At 41.3% G+C, this 18,170-nt stretch overlaps 1 pseudogene across 1 annotated transcript; it reads left to right on the forward strand.

The window, feature by feature from the left end:
* Window positions 1-974: 974 nt before the first annotated feature.
* LOC308397215 (GTPase IMAP family member 9-like) lies at window positions 975-9,999 on the forward strand (annotated as a pseudogene). Its single transcript has 2 exons — window positions 975-1,006; window positions 9,074-9,999. The product of its transcript is annotated as a GTPase IMAP family member 9-like (transcript).
* The last annotated feature ends 8,171 nt before the right edge of the window (window positions 10,000-18,170 follow it).

Here is an 18,170-nt window from a genome sequence, read left to right on the forward strand (position 1 = left end):
CGCCTTTGCCGTGGCCCGAAAGACTCAGGAATGCCCGGGAGTCATCTCCCTCCCCAATTTCTCCTAAGGACTGTAAAAATTCAAACAGGCTACTTATGGACGGCTGTTTACATAAGGCGTGAGCAAAGGAGGGGCTGACGTTACTGAAAATACACGGTGTCCTGACTATTAGGTCAAATCTGTGAATCACATCTGTCTGACTTTAAACTGTTCAAATTCAGCAGCTGAACTGATGTAGTGAAGATTTGTTTTTTACCTACTGTAACTTTAAATACTGAGGTAAACAAGAAAATGGAAAACAAGTGTACAACAGCTCACCTGCTGCACCTACTAAAAGCCTCAAGGGAAAAGGCGCCAGAGAGCGAAGGAGAGCAGAAACTTCAAAGATAAAGGAGGGTGGAGAGGGAAGGGAACGGGCTCTTAAGTATTTACATACTTTGCCTTTATTTTTATCTGTTTAAATATAGAGTGATATACTTTCATTGTGAATAGAGTTAATTAATACTCGTCTCACACCACGCTTGCTGAGGCGTTTTATGATATCACTACATCTATTTTGTTTTACATATATCATCTCTAAACACTGTAATATCTCCCCCAAGTCAGATTTGGAAAATGGATTTCTCGTTTACAGAATCTTTTGTCTATTCTGTTCCTGTGTGTGAATAAATAACAGCGAACCTTTGACCGACTAATAGATGAAGAAGCCTAAATAAATCACAGGGGGTGATCATCAATACTAAGTCGGATTCAGAGAAACGGGTGATTTTTTGAGTCTCTGACTTCCTACACTGCCATACCGGGATTTGGAGGGCAGCTAAGTTATTTACTCCACCTCTTGTTTGTGTCACTTGGGGAGGAGTTTACGGTCAGACTATATTACAGCTCTTTCAGTGAAACGAAACTATTCAATGTCACCCCCAGAAAGTGAACACACTCGATCAACTGCTTAGGAAATAACAAACAACAAAAAACAAAAACATGGCTGGCAAACCTGCATTGGAAGGTGTGTACTTTTATCACTTTCACTCTCATTTAAAATTAATTTCTATAATAAACATCTCAGAATTAAAGCACGGGGCGATCTCTATTTTATTAGTTTTCTTTAAGAAAAGAAGTATCCAAGGTTTAAAAAAAAAAAAAAAAAAAAAGAGAGAGAGAGAAAAAACGGCAAGGTTAAAATTAAATCATAAAAGGTATGTCTCCATTGTTTTTAAGACTTCAGTCCAGGCTATTACTTTTCAGTCTAGCTTCACTAATGGCAGTTGCCCTTAACAAAATGGCTGCAGGTTGAATGTCGTTTCCAGAATGTGTGGCATGCAAATAGCGCGTGAACTTGGTCTCTGTGTGGCCATTTACTAGAGATTTAAAAAAGAAGAGAAAAAAAAAAAAAAAACTTTACTAGAATTTCTGATTTACATGTCTCACATGGTCCTCTTTTAATTTTTTTTTAAGTTTGTTATGCCCATTATATCTTTGGACAGTTAGCCACCACATAACCCACCTGTTTTGAATGCAGTTTGTTAGACCTAGAGCTATCAGCACAGGCACCTTAGAGCCACTGATAGTAGGTTGGACCTGATGGAGGGATGCTCTGTTGTGAGTTGGAGTGTTTCAACTGTGAATTATTTTGAAAGGTTCCAGTAAAGACTAGACTGATTTGTTTGTTACACTGGAATAATATATAAAATAGAGTTTAGGATGCAGCTGAAATGAATATTAAAAACACATAACTTGATCGTTTCTGAAGACAACTTTACATCAGTCTTCAGAATATCCACAAACAGCACTAAAATCCTATATCATAATATTCTTAATAACAGTTTTAGTTAAAAATGAGCTGCTAAAACAAGTATAACATGTGTTCTAAAAAATAAAACACTGAAATAAACTAAACGACACAAGTTGGACACCACATCAAACGAAATGTGTCTCACGTTTTACTTTGTCTGAGACGTGGGACGTGAAAACGACATGTGGGGACTCACATGTTCTCAGCGGGTTTTCGTATAATAGCTCATTGTTGAATGAAAGACTCTATTGGCCACATGCAGGTTGCCCCGCAGTGGAATAGAAACCCCCCCGACTTACGCACACAACATAGACATCACATGGGAATACAGGTCGGAGATCGGCAGCGTTACAGGAAAACACTGAAAAAGTACACAACAATGGGAAAGTAGAAGAGGAAAAAGAGACCTATACTCATGCTGGGCACCTATGGGAGGACAGCATGAGAACAGGAAACAAAAAAAACTCCTCTGCACAGAGAGCACATAAATGTCCACAGTACAACATTGGAGCACGTGACAAGCCACAAGGTTGGGTAGGGGGTGAGGAGAAATCCGAAGGAAACACAGCAGTCATCCTGCACAGCGCTACCATTCCAGCGCGGCACACAGGAAACAAGCATTTGGAAAGGGAGGGGGATGAGTGCGTGCTTATCAGTGTAAGTATATGTGTGTGCGCGTGTCCAGAGTTCAGCTGAGACAGTGTCCTCCGCCCTATCAGGCTAAGTATACAGTCTGCCAGCCAACCCAGGTGGCCTTGCATGGAATGGGAAGAATAGTCAACACACAGTCGTTATCTGGGAGCTTTTGTTCGGCTCCAGCCTTGGGCCCGCAGCTGGCGCCGTGGTGTCTGCATGTTGATGTTGTTGATTTTTCTTTTATGCGAGCAGCTCAGGAGAATTTCAAAGCTGTTCTTACAGTTTTTGCCCGTTGCTTGAACACTATAAACCCATGCTCAGACTAAAGTAACACAACGTGAAGCTTTTGTTACCATACCTCAAACACATGTACCCATACCTTAAACAAAAGCGCTGCTTTGCACCCCAGTACCAATTATGCAACACTCCTACTCCTTTATGCAACACACCTACCCCTTTATGCAACACACATGGTCCTGCATGCTACACTCTATTTCATACATAAGACACTTCGCTCACAAAATGAAATCTCAGGGTGCCATTTGGAAAACACATGTATCCAAAATACAAAACACATCGGGTAATTGCAACCACTCAAATACACACCTGAAGGCACCTACTTGCAAAACCGAACACCAATTAGCCAACTACAAAAAGCCCTCAGCGTAGCCATTCCAAGAACTTTGCAAGCATGGATGGAGGGAGAGCAAGAGGATATTTACCCCGGTGCCTAGCGGGAGAGGACATTGCTTGCGATGTTGATGAGGTCCTGTGGCCAGACCCCAACAGACGGCGGGATCCATGAGCCCACTTATGCACAATTGTCATGGTTTTTTGTGTTTACAGTATAGTGTTTTTTCTATTGCAGTACTATTGTGTTGTTGTTGTTTTATTTGCTGTACCTGTATTCATGGTACTGCAATGTACAGTATTGAGTAGGTCTATTTGCGTTTATGGTTGTTTGGAAATGTGTCTCCTGTAAATGTGCCTTCTGAATAAACAATGGGAATCAAGGACTGCAGTGTTTTATGTACAGCAGACTAGTGTGTTCCCCCTGATCTGTGAGTGTTTGCATATGATGCAAGTATGTGTCATTTTGTCAACAGAGTTACATTTTGACAAAGGAATGTTAGGTTTTGACAGCAGAGTTTAGGTTTTGGGAGTAGAGTTCCAATTTGGCACAGATGTGAATGGTATATTTCCCAGTGTTGTGTCATGTGTACTTGTGTGTACAGTTTTGGCACAGAGAGCGGGGTTTTGCAAAATGTGTTCAAGCAGTGGGCAAAAACTGTAACACTCCGACACTGGTCTCTCAATTTCCCGTTGGAGAACCGCGAGCCTTCCCATGATGGTATCAAACTTCCGTCCCGTGGTGTTGTCATTCTTTTGATTCTGAGACCCCACAACTGCAGTGAGCCGTTCTGCGATGTGTTCCAACTTTCGCTCAAGGGTCTCATTTTGAGCAGGCCTCTCTTTGATGTATCCCAATATACGCTCAATGGTGTTATTTTGAGTCTTTACGGCAGCTGTAAGCGTTTCCAAGGTGTTAACCATGCTGCGTCCGGTGTGAGAAGTCGCACCTCGTCCCATCGTTTCAATCTCCAGCGGGCAGCCTTGGGGGGGGGGGTGTTTGAATTAATTCTCTGATAAGCCAGGGCCAAGCCAGCTCCGATCAGATATCTTCAGCGTCCTCGATCGACAGTCCCGCCAGGCACATGATCCTCCATTTCTGCCACCCGTCCATCGTGTATCCGGCAGGGAATGTCCCTCCAGGGCACTCGGGCTCTCCCAAGCCCAGTCTTCTTGTTGAGAAAAGGGTGTCAATAGCATTCAGAGACCAGTTGATCAAATCCATAATTCTCTTTTAGGTTTTAGAGAACGACAGTGAGAGACTGTTCCAGGGAAAGTAATACACATGAGACAGGACAAGGACACAAGAGGCTAAGCAGGGAAGATAAGGGGAAGGAGGAGAGGAGAAAAGTGCGACCGCCTTCGCCAAGAGAGGAAAAAAAAAGTGCTTTTTGTGGCCTTGTGTAACCACAGGGATAAAAAGAAACTGATCTGGCTTTCATATTCAGTGCACAGCAATCCAGGAAAAAAATCTGTTCTGGGAAAAAAAAAAAAAAAAAAAAAAGAGCAAACAAAGTCATGTCACTCTGAGCTCTACCCAAAATATTTGAATCTTTGTGTCTAATTCAAACCTTACTGTCTGGGGTTTTTTTTTTTTGCTTGTTTTCTCTTTTTTCTTTCTCAACAGGTGATCCAGGTGATTGATATATGTATTTTTTGTCTGTTTGTTTTGTTGGTTTTTGTTTTTAGCCCTTTATCACAATTCCTTTTCAACGCTGTTTTTGTTTCCCTCTTTCTTTCTCCCTTTTCTTTTCCCCAGTCAAGTCCATCCTGTATTTAGCAAGTGAAAATAAAATAAAATAAACAATAAAAGGTGAATCAAATAGACCAATACGGCAAGGCTGGGATGGTCCATTTGGTAAAGGAAATCCGTTGGGCATCTTTCTTTGCTTTTAGACAATAATTCTGATGCCAAAAGAACCAAACGGGACAGGCAAAAAAACCAATAAATAATAATAATTCAAACCTCAGCTTCAGAGCATTTCCTCCATCTGTCTGACACATTTTTTTAGTCTAACTACTGCAACTGCAAAAACTCCTGCTGTTTACATGAACCAGTTATAGTTACTGTACAGGGTTTTTTTTTTTTGGGGGGGGGGGGGGGGGGGTTGCATAAAAAAATATTAATTATGTTTTAAAAAAAAAAACTAATGAAAAACTTGCTAAATCTCCTCTCTCAATACCAAATTGCTTATTCTGCTGTTAACTCTAGTTTTGAGCTTCTGGTACTTCAGGTGACGATAATCATTCATAAGACTAGTGCCTGTGCCATTGGGCAGTTTCAAGCTGCATCACTATTTGGAATAAGTCCTACTACCATCTCCAAATTGAAGGCTATGTCAGAGACAGGCCATGAAGTGGACATCCCAAGAAGATCAACACTACAAGAAGATCACCCTGTCAGCACTTAGGAACCATAGGCAGAGTTCTACAGATTTGTAGTCAGGGTTTGCAGGATGATATGCCAACTTTGTTTTGAAAATGGTGACATGATAGAAAGTGCACAGGATGGGTACTGGGGATCCTGCTTTCCTCAGTTTACAGAAGAAGTAGAGGCATTGCTGTGCTTTCTTGGCCAGTGATGCAGTGTTGCATGTTCAGGAGAGGTCCTGTATAATGTGCACACCCAGAAATTTTTGTGCTGCTCACCTTCTCCACAGCAGCACCATTTATTTTGAGTAACCAACTGATTCACCTTCTTCCTGTAGTTTATCTCATCAGTAGGGATGGGTATCGTTTAGGTTTTATCTGATACCAGTGCCAAACCGGTACTTTTGAAACGGTGCCGGTGCTTAAAGTAAAGTAAAGTGTGCGTGTTAGTCCCCATGGGGAAATAGTTCCTCTGCATTTAACCCATTCACCCAGTGAAGCAGTGGGCAGCCATCAATGCAGCGCCCGGGGAGCAGTGTGTAGGGACGGTACCTTGCTCAGGGGTACCTCAGGGTAGCCGTTCAGTGGAGTTGAACCCCCGACCTTCCGATCATGGGGCCACTACTCTACCTACTGAACTATCCCTGCACTTAAACGGTGCACGAACCGGTGCTTAAAGAATCAAGAACACAAACTTTGTCCAAAAACCTCTCATGTTCAGCTGTTTTTTATAAAAAGGGTTATCCCCTGCAGCTATAGGGCATATATGGTATCACTCTTGGCTGGAAGCAGTGCTTAAACAATGGAAAAAAAAAAAAAACACAAACTTTGTCCAAAACCTTTCATGTTTAACTGTTTTCCACTTTTTCTTTGGTCATTTTAGCCTTTTTGGCCAGGGTGAAGGGAGTATCTGCCATCAAACAAGAAGACAGCCGCATGTAGCTATGATGATGTTTGCTAGTTCACCTTACATGCATTAATTTAATAACGTGGTTAGCCTACTCAATGTAAATTACACACGAACAACATTAAGCTACTCATGCAGAGAAGAACGGCTGCTGCTGCCATCATCATCCGTCATCATTTCTGCTACACTGGCAGGGCTAGGGGCCAGGACTCTCCTCTTCGGGTGCATGTTGCTAACTCCGGGTCGATAACAGGCACCACACCCGCAGTAGATGCGCACGGTGTGAGGTCTCGCAGCAAGCTATCAAATACGGCGCATTTCTCGGCTTTTAAAAAAACCCTATGCGTCGCCAGGTGTTTCATCAGATTCGAGGTGTTACCTCCTTTTCACAGTATCACCTTAAAGCACTTGTTGCAGGCTGCTGAGTTTGCATCTTTTGCTGTGAAGTACAGCCAGACTTTTGACTGCTTCGCTTTGGGCATTTTTAATCTGTAGCTCTGCTCTAAAAGAACGTACGTACCTGGACCCGCCTACTACGCTCGCAAAGGTAAAATGATTGGCTAGAATCCGAAGTGTATGACATCTCAGGGAAAAAAAAGCACCGAAATGAAGCACCGAAATGTGCGCTGCTTTTCGGTCTGGTTATTACCGTTTATGTCAGAACCGGTGCCATAATGGCACCGGATACCGGTACCCATCCCTACTCATCAGTGTTACTAATAAGACCCACCACAGTTGTATTATCTGCCAACCTAATGAGGAGGTTATTGCTGTAGTGCAAGGTGGAGCCAAGAATCAACATTGTGTAGACAGTGGCGTGTCCAGCGGGGTGGCCTGGGGGGATCTGGACTTTGACTGGGCCATTCTAACACATGGATATGTTTTGTTTTAAACCATCCATTGTTGCCCTGGCTTTATGTTTAGGGTCGTTGTCCTGCTGGAAGGTGAACCTCCGCCCCAGTCTCAAGTCTTTTGCAGACTCCAAGAGGGTTTCTTCCAAGATTGCCCTGTATTTGGCTCCATCCATCTTCCCATCAACTCTGACCAGCTTCCCTGTCCCTGCTGAATAGAAGCACCCCCAGAGCATGATGCTGCCACCACCATATTTGACAGTAGGGGATGGTGTGTTCAGAGTGATGTGCAGTGTTAGTTTTCCGCCACACATAGTGTTTTGCATTTTGACCAAAAAGTTCCTATTTTCATCTGACCAGAGCACCTTCTTCCACATTTTTGCCGTGTCCCCTACATGGCTTGTGGCAAAGTGCAAACGGGACTTGTTATGGTTTTCTGTTAACAATGGTTTTCTTCTTGCCACTCTTCCATAAAGGCCAACTTTGTGCAGTGCACGACTAATATGGACAGATTCCCCCACCTGAGCTGTAGATCTCGGCAGCTCGTCCAGAGTCACCATGGGCCTCTTGGCTGCATTTCTGATCAGCGCTCTCCTTGTTCGGCCTGTGAGTTTAGGTGGACGGCCTTGTCTTGGTAGGTTTACAGTTGTGCCATACTCCTTCCATTTCTGAATGATCGCTTGAACAGTGCTCCGTGGGATGTTCAAGCCTTGGGAAATCTTTTTGTAGCCTAAGCTTTAAATTTCTCAATAACTTTATCTCTCACCTGTCTGGTGTGTTCTTTGGACTTCATGGTGTTGCTGCTCCCAATATTCTCTTAGACAACCTCTGAGGCCGTCACAGAGCAGCTGTATGTACTGACATTAGATTACACACAGGTGCACTCTATTTAGTCATCAGGCAATGCCTATGGGCAAGTGACTGCACTCAGACCAAAGGGGGCTGAATAATTACACACACCCCACTTTGCAGTTATTTATTTGTGAAAAATGTTTGAAATCATGTATGATTTTCGTTCCACTTCTCACGTGTACACCACTTTGTGTTGGTCTTTCATGTGGAATTCCAATAAAATCGATTCATGTTTGTGGCTGTAATGTGACAAAATGTGGAAAAGTTCAAGGGGGCCGAATACTTTTGCAAGCCACTGTAGATGTTTTAAGGCTGTAAAATCCCTCACTACACACTTTATACACTTTTCTCAGACAGGCACTTTTCTCTCTTGTTTAAACACCCTCGAAGTTCAAACCTTCGTAGAAAAATAAGTCCAGTATTATGGAATGAAACCAAAGATTAAACCCTGTTTTCAGGTGCAGGACATGGGAATAGAGCAGCTGTGAGAGAATTCAATATTAATGAATCAATGGGACAGAAGTAGATGAAGCAAGAAGAACGAGTTGAGTAAAGTTTGACTTATCTGACTCTTTTGTTTCGTTTAATGCGCCTCATAACCTGGTGTGCCTTATGGTCCGAAAAATACGGTAACTTTTAGCTTCCTTTAGCATGTCAAAAGGTCCAACTTTTTGTGCGTTGGTTAGCATCTTCCCCTGCCTTTTGAGTGCTACCGCAGGTGCCTTTGACGGTACAGCACTTCAGAGTCACACTGCTAGCGATCGAAGATTTATGTAAATTTGACAAGCTGAACGCATTCTGTACTGTACAGGAGACATGGCACGAGGAGACTGATTGACAGTTGTTTACAGCCAATCAGGATGCCGAACACATTTGTGTGGGGGGGAAAAGAAAAGAAAAAGCATGCAAAATTGCAAAAAAAAAATCAGCGAAAGAGCAAGACCTTGAAAGGTAAACCCTGTTATGGCGAGGGACCACTGTAGATAAAATAAACTGATGGGGGCAAACAGGTAACATCATTGTGTTCTCTCACAGATCTCAGGATTGTACTTGTTGGGAAAACTGGAGTTGGGAAGAGTGCAGCAGGAAACACCATCTTAGGAAGAGATGCTTTTAAATCTGAGCTGACTTCTTCCTCAGTGACAGAAGTGTGTGAGAAAAAGATGGGAGAGTTTGGTGGCCTTAAACTGGCTGTAATTGATACACCAGGACTGGGTGACACAAAACAATCTGAAGAGCAGGTGAGGAGAGAGATTGCTCGATGCATGTCCTTTGCTGCTCCTGGGCCACATGTTTTTTTTGGTTGTGCTCCAGCCAACCAGATTCACAAAAGAAGAACAAAAATCAGTGAAAATCATTCAGACAATATTTGGAAAAGAGGCATCACGTTACACCATGGTACTGTTTACCCATGGAGATGAGCTGAAGAAAAGACATTCCTCCATAGAAAAATTAATTAATGAGAATCCAGATCTCCGCCGCTTCATCAGTCAGTGTCACAGAAATCATCATGTTTTGACAATGATGACAGAGATCCCTCTCAGCTTAAAGAGCTGCTGCTGAAGATCAGTGCAATGATTCAACTAAATGGAGGAGGCTTCTACACCAACGAAATGTTCCAAGAGGCCGAGAGAGCCATAAAACAAAAGATTAAAGAACTTCTGGAAAAATATCCAGACATGAATCTTGAAGAAGCAAGAAGAAAGGCAGAGGAAGACAACTCCTTTATTCAGGCTGTTCTAAAGGGTGTTGTTATTGGAGCTACTGCTGGAGGTCTAGGTTTAGCTGCTGCTGGTGCAGCCGCTGCTGGAGTTGCTGCTGCTGGAGCTGCTGCTGGAGCGGCTGTTGGAGTTGGAGTTGGAGCTGCTTTTGGAGCTGCTGTTGCAGCTGCATATGCCGGGGTTCCCAAACAAGATATATATTTCAGAGTGAAAGATGAAACAGGATGCAACATACAGTAAAACACAAAGGATTGCAGTAATTAGTTAGATCATTCCAGCCCTATGAAAAATTTAGATAAACTTTAAACTATATTTCATAAATATTGTTTATTTTTCCTGTTCTGTCACCATATTATCTTTATCATAAGGCTGATTGCTGCTCAGATACAGATATAGATTAGCATCTTGTTTCATTAATTATTTTTATGATTTTTTTGTCTGCAGCCCTTGACATGTCCTTATGTTGTATGTCAGTAGAACACATTATCCACACTGAACCTTTTAATTATGTTCCTATATTCAAAAGCAATAACTGATTGATAACTCTGTGTGTGTGTGTGTGTGTGTGTGTGTGTGTGTGTGTGTGTGTGTGTGTGTGTGTGTGTGTGTGTGTGTGTGTCACTTTGTTTGCCACTGATGGACTCAAAGGTGATCAAAGCAAACAGGCTGGAACAGGCCGGACGTTTGGTCAAATGTGCCCCTCTGGATTATTAAGTCTAAAAAATGTTAAAGTGATCCTTTTAAAATAAATTACATCAAGAGAAAAAGCACATGCTGTCTGAAATGCTTTTTATTGTTATCTGCTGTTTATAAAATGAGCTATTATGTGCACAGGTGGTGAGCATACTGATACACTGGTGTAACGCCACCTGATGACCTGTGTTGTTTCAGGCTCACGCCTCAGGGTGGTGCTGGTGGGGCAGGAGAGAGTGGGGAAGAGTTCAGCGGGAAACACCATCCTGGGAAAGAAGGCGTTTGACTGTAAGATCAGTTCCAGCCCAGTGACTCTGTGTAGTCAGAAACTAGAAGCTGATGTTCAGGGTCGCAGAATCTCTGTGGTCGATACTCCTGGACTCTTCAGCACTCGGTTGTCTATAAACATGGTGAAAGCAGAGATGTTAAAAGCACTCAAGCTGAGCTTTCCAGGTCCTCACGTTTTCCTCCTCGTCCTCCAGCTCGGAAGATTCACCAAACAAGAGCAGGAAGGGCTGAAAAGCCTGCAGACAATGCTGAGTCCTGACGTTTCCAAACACACCATGGTCCTGTTCACATATGGAGACCGACTGAAAAACACCATTGACATAGAGAAGTTTGTCAGCAAAGACAACAACCTGAAGGAACTGCTTAAAAACTGCAGCGGTCTGTACCACGTGTTCAACAATGAAGAGATGGATGAGAGGCTCCAAGTCCACGAGCTGCTAGACAAAATAGACTCCATTACAGATGGAGGACATTTGTACTATCAGGGAAGCTTTGAGTCAGAGAGATCGATCAGGAGTTTCTATGTGTATTGCTGGGGTTTAACGCTCCGGGTTCTTAGACAAATTAATTACATGGGAATATTTAACATCATCCGTTTCATCTTCACATGGTGGGAGACACATTTCGAGTGAGATAAAACTGTAAAATGAGGCAGAGGAGAGAAAGAACACAGGATGACGGCTGAGAAACAAAGGACAAAAACAGGAGTATGTGACAGGAGGAATGTTTTCATCAGTTCTTGATACCCAGAGGTCACACATCCACAGATTTTGTTAAGCACATATCTAGATTAGAATCATAGCTGGGTGGAGTCTATTCCAAGTGACAGAGTTGTTGATGAAATCTGAAATAAACTGAGATAGACACAACCAGGTTGTCTTGATGAGTTGTATTTACCTTTGGGTCAAACAACAGCACTGAGAGATTAACAGTAGTCTGCATGTTTTTGACAAAGAGAGACTGTAAGCCTAGATTAAAAAAGAAAAAAGAAAGAAACAATTTATCTCTCAGAATCCCAGGTAATGACAGATATCTTGTACACAGACATGTGGTACATCTGTAAGATTACTGTCGCCAAGTAAGAGTAAGAAAACAGGTAAGAATAACCATTTAAAATCATCTAAATGACATTTTTGAAGAAATGTACTGTTTTTCTATTTTGATATCTACTTTTTCCTAAACTGATTTTTGTTCGTGTATTCATGTCACTCCTTTATATGCAATGTTTTATGTTGCTTGTATCTATGTAAGTGGAAGTAGCTTCAAACTGATATTAATAAGTAGCTCTTAATATCATTGCAAGGCAAGTTTATTTGTATAGCACAATTCAACAACAAGGTGATTCAAAGTGCTTTACAGAGACATTAGAAACAAAAACAAATAAAAAGCATGATTTAAAATTGATTAAAACAAGCAAGCAAACAAACTAACTAAATAACAAACAAACAAACAAAACAGTATGTAAAAGCAAAACAGATAAAATCAGAACAATAGATAAAATCAGTAGTTAAAAATCAGTAGTTAAAATGTTAGTTTGAAATTTAAGCTTAAGGATTGCAATACAGGATTAGCCAATATTCATTATTAAGGAAGAAGATGCAGATCAATAAAACAGTAATTTGATGATGTAGCCCGAGTTGTGACGTGTGCTGCCTCTTTTTCCCCCTCTTATGTTAATTTGTTTTAAACAGAACATAAATCAGCAAACAGATTTCTCTTGTTTGTGTTATATTGTTTGCATGAACTGAAGAAGCATCTTAGATGAGAGTTGAAACATCTTTAAGGAATTTTACATCCAGTCGCTTTATTTCCAAGCTCCTTAGACTCTTGTTTACATTCTTTACCAGACTGGTGGATGTTTATCATTGTGACTGTGGGTTTAGCACTCCTAATAGCTGTTGTGGTCATCATCATCATATACAAAAGAGTTAAGTGTCAGAATATTACCAAGCAGGATGGATTAACTTGAATTTTGTTTGTGGAAGCAAAAGTTGAGTCCTTGTCTTGTCTTGTCTTGTCTTGTCAGGGAAACCAGCAAAAATGGATACAAACACTGTGAGTTTTTAAAGTAGACTTATTAAATATTTATTACATTCTTTCTTTGTGGACCAAGTGCATGCTAACTTGACCTTTAATGCACTTATTTTCTGAAGTGACTTGGGCAAGGTTGTCTACAAAATGAATAAACTGTAATGACAAATATACCTTTATAATCTAATTTTGTTGGGTAATAATCACTAAAAGCAGAGTAATGGATGCCCAAAGATCACAAAATTTAGACTTGTCAGATGGTATTGATGTGTGAGAATGCCATTTTGTTTTTTAAAGGTGTGTAATAATGAAAACGATGGAGCAGTAAACTGTGAAAATGTCTGCTCTTCTGATGGAGTTTGACTGACCGTGCTGCTTCTGTCAGACCCACTGACCAAAAACATCAATGTCAACATCAACTCTTGTTTTGTAGTTGGACAACCATGTTAACATTCATTTTATCTCTTAGTTAGAACACCTCTGTGCAAATTATTTTTTGTTCAGTTGTTAAAACCTATGTGTTCTTGTTATGGACAATTTTAGTTGACTCCAATGATGAGGAGGTCTGAAAGGGATGATAGTGCTTTTTTGGAGCACCTGACCAGCTCCTCTTCAGCAATTTATTTTTTGCCTCTGTGGAGCTTTCATTGACACCGTGATTTCTTCAGAATGGGACTGGTAACACTGGCTATAACTCATGCTAGTTTGTCTTTATATCAACTATATCAGTAATAAATGTATCTGTTTTATGCTTTACATCTGTTCCTTTGCATCTCGTATTTGTTGATGAGCTTATTGGGCTTTGAATATTAGTGTACACACATAATGTAATATGCAAATAAAGAAATAAACAGTGTTGAATAGTCTCATCAGGATGCTTTCAGAAAGAAAACTTTCAGGGATCACTAAACAGGCAACACTCAAATGCAGGACTCGATCATAGAAGTTCAGGCCATTTATTTACAGTGGGGCAAAAAAGTATTTAGTCAGCCACCGATTGTGCAAGTTCCCCCACTTAAAATGATGACAGAGGTCAGTAATTTGCACCAGAGGTACACTTCAACTGTGAAAGATAGAATGTGAAAAAAAAATCCATGAATTCACATGGTAGGATTTGTAAAGAATTTATTCGTAAATTAGGGTGGAAAATAAGTATTTGGTCAGCTCAAACAAGGAAAGTCTCTGGCTCTCACAGACCTGTAACGTCTTCTGTAAGAAGCTTTTCTGTCCCCCACTCGTTACCTGTATGAATGGCACCTGTTTGAACTCATCATCTGTATAAAAGACACCTGTCCACAGCCTCAAACAGTCAGACTCCAAACTCCGCCATGGCCAAGACCAAAGAGCTTTCGAAGGACACCAGGAAAAGTATTGTAGACCTGCACCAGACTGGGAAGAGTGAATCTACAATAGGCAAGCAGCTTGGTGTGAAAAAATCAACTGTGGGAGCAATCATCAGAAAATGGAAGACATACAAGACCACTGATAATCTCCCTCGATCTGGGGCTCCACACAAGATCTCATCCCGTGGGGTCAAAATGATCATGAGAACGGTGAGCAAAGATCCCAGAACCACACGGGGGGACCTGGTGAATGACCTGCAGAGAGCTGGGACCAAAGTAACAAAGGTCACCATCAGTAACACACTACAACGGCAGGGAATCAAATCCCGCAGTGCCAGACGTGTTCCGCTGCTGAAGCCAGTGCATGTCCAGGCCCGTCTGAAGTTTGCCAGAGAGCACATGGATGATACAGCAGAGGATTGGGACAATGTCATGTGGTCAGATGAAACCAAAGTAGAACTTTTTGGTATAAACTCAACTCGTCGTGTTTGGAGGAAGAAGAATACTGAGTTGCATCCCAAGAACACCATACCTACTGTGAAGCATGGGGGTGGAAACATCATGCTATGGGGCTGTTTTTCTGCCAAGGGGACAGGACGACTGATCCGTGTTAAGGACAGAATGAATGGGGCCATGTATCGTGAGATTTTGAGCCAAAACCTCCTTCCATCAGTGAGAACTTTGAAGATGAAACGAGGCTGGGTCTTCCAACATGACAATGATCCAAAACACACCGCCCGGGCAACAAAGGAGTGGCTCCGTAAGAAGCATTTGAAAGTCCTGGAGTGGCCTAGCCAGTCTCCAGACCTCAACCCCATAGAAAATCTGTGGCGGGAGTTGAAAGTCCGTGTTGCTCGGCGACAGCCCCAAAACATCACTGCTCTCGAGAAGATCTGCATGGAGGAATGGGCCAAAATACCAGCTACTGTGTGTGCAAACCTGGTAAAGACCTATAGTAAACGTTTGACCTCTGTTATTGCCAACAAAGGTTATGTTACAAAGTATTGAGTTGTATTTTTGTTATTGACCAAATACTTATTTTCCACCCTGATTTACGAATAAATTCTTTACAAATCCTACCATGTGGATTCATGGATTTTTTTTTTTTCACATTCTGTCTCTCACAGTTGAAGTGTACCTCTGGTGCAAATTACTGACCTCTGTCATTATTTTAGGTGGGGGAACTTGCACAATCGGTGGCTGACTAAATACTTTTTTGCCCCACTGTATATATTTATATTTCACGCAACTTAAAAGCTGCGGAGATGTAACGCATACACTAGACGAGTGATGCTTAAATTCTTCAGAGACCAGAATTAAATCAGTTCTTACATATTTATTTCTTCAGGGCCTGACCTCAAACCCTGCAGTCACTAAGTGTGCACCAGAAACCAGCCAGGAAACAGTAAGATTGCCCACACCACACCCAGAGCAGCTGTTGTTTCAATTTGTTCAAGAATGTGTAATTGCAGTAAGCTAAAAGTAGTAGTAACACTCTTCACTGTGTAGGTGGATCCAGAAGATGGTGTTTCCTACGCCTCGATCACCTATGCCAACAAGACCCACAATAAAAACAAAGTAATGTATATGATCAGAGTTTCAGCTTCATTGGTGCATTTATAAATGATGTTTTCACTGTGTTGTGTTACATCTGGTGAACTATCCTGTGCTCTGTGTGCTTCCAGATTCGGGGTAAAAATGACAGTGATGAAGGTGAGACAGTTACCTACGCCACTGTTAAAGCTTCCTCCACGGATGCCAGCAGCCTCTATGCTACCATCAAGTAAAGAAAAAGAGAACTTAAACATCAGATTGCTGCTTCTGTGAAAAAGCTTCTCATCTTTAAGAAAATTGGGTTTCCTCAATTTAAAAAGAGGAAGCAACAACTCAGCTGTGTGAGTCCCTGTAAATTGGCAGTAATTTATGAAAACGGATTTTTAAAAAAATAGATATTAACGTGTATTGACCAAATACTTATTTTCCACCCTGATTTACGAATAAATTCTTTACAAATCCTACCATGTGAATTCATGGATTTTTTTTTCACATTCTGTCTCTCACAGTTGAAGTGTACCTCTGATGCAAATTACTGACCTCTATCATCATTTTAAGTGGGGGAACTTGCACAATCGGTGGCTGACTAAATACTTTTTTGCCCCACTGTACATTAAATTAGAGTTCAAATAGAAGATCAACACTAGAGAAGTTCTTGGTTTCTACAAGTTAGTGTTTTCCACAAGTCCACACAGATTCTCTTCTAAGAACACAAACCAGCCCACTGCTCTCCAGCAAGAGTTTCTCCAGCAGAGAAACGAGCAGAGCAATCCAGCAAAGATGGAACAACTCCCTTTTAAATAAAAATAGAAGTGGAACATAAAATGAGGAAGTGACTAAGGAAGTGAAATGTTGGATTTTTCTAAGTAGAAGCACTATTTTAGTCTTACTGACCGTAAGACTGATTGTAGCCTGAGGACAAATTTCTGGGGGGGATGCATCTGCCTATGGCCCAGTGGCTGACAGCGTGGACAACAACTTGCTCCTGAACACCGTAAAGACCAAGGAACTTGTTGCAGATGACATCCTGCCAGTCACCATCAACAGGGTCTGTATGGCAAGAGTCTCAGACTTCTGCTTCTTGGGAGTCAATAGCAGGAAGGACCAGACTTGCCAAACACACACTCCTGAGGTTGTGAAGGAAGGAAGAAAGAAAGAAAGAAAGAAAGAAAGAAAGAAAGAAAGAAAGAAAGAAAGAAAGAAAGAAAGAAAGAAAGAAACAAACTACTTTCTGAGGGTTCTCAGACAGAATAACATCCCTGAGAAACTGTTGGTGTCCTCTTATCGCTGCCGGGGCCGGTCCGTGAGTCATTTGGTACCTAGCCGCGAGAGTTGAGACTCAGGTGTGAAGTTTATGGTTTTCATGGTTTTTATCAGTTTTATCATTATTACTTTTTTAAATCATTTTTATCTGGGTTTCCCTGGGTCTTTCCCTGTGTGTTATGAATAAATCTTCCTTTTTTTGGTACCGGTACTGGTTTTATTTTGTTGTGTTTATCCTCGACACCTTAAAGGCCAGTCCGTGAAAATATTGTCGGACATAAACCGGTCCGTGGCACAAAAAAGGTTGGGGACCGCTGGCCTAGCAGATAGTCAGCTGTCCTCTCCCCTCTCTTGAAAAATTGCACAGCTCCCATTGTCTCAAGAACATTAATCGAATCCTTCAAGACCCAGCTCACCCTGGTCATGTACTGTTTGAATGTCTACCTGAAACTAACAGACTAAGCAACAGATTTTATCCCCAAGCAAGCCATCACCATGCTGAACACTACTGAATTAGGCAATCAGATCCAATATAGCTTTCATGTACAATGTAACATTGTTACAACACAATCTCAGGTTTACACATTTGATGCTACGGTTACCACTGGTCTTTACATCAGCACCAGCAAACAAGGTAAATCATTGAGAACACAGTCTTGATCACTGTCATCAGCATGGATTCTGTTCTTTAATAAACACTGAAGCAATATGCAATATGAGTTTGCACAAGACAGAATGTCACACTGCACAATGTAATGTCATTGCTGGTACAAGTACATATTTCTATATATGGCAGTGGACAGGAAGTGTGCTGTGGCTTCAGTGGAGATAAACCTCTACAGCACATATTTTTATATCCTGTAGATTTACTCTAATTTACCTCCATTAAAGTAAGTAAGACTGCTGTCTCAGTTTGGTTAAAGAAGGATGTAAGTTCATTTTTTCTTTCATATCTACACGTTTGTAAAAACTAAGGGAATACATATGACCTACCAACATTAAAAATAACCACAGCGTGAATGAAGAGGAGACAGGAAGTAAAGAAGATAGACATTTGTCTTTGACAAGTACAACAGAGTTCGCAAGTTGCAGTTGTGACAAGATGAGAAGGAAAACCAGAACAAAAGGCGATGATTGATCACAAATTATTCAACATTTCTCTATTTTTGTTGCTTCTTTATTCAGGTAAGGTATCCTTTACAAATACTCTAAAACATAATTTTTACTTAATATCAACAA

The sequence above is a fragment of the Rhamphochromis sp. 'chilingali' genome, assembly GCF_963969265.1.
Source record: "Rhamphochromis sp. 'chilingali' genome assembly, chromosome: 5".
Lineage (NCBI taxonomy): Eukaryota > Metazoa > Chordata > Actinopteri > Cichliformes > Cichlidae > Rhamphochromis > Rhamphochromis sp. 'chilingali'.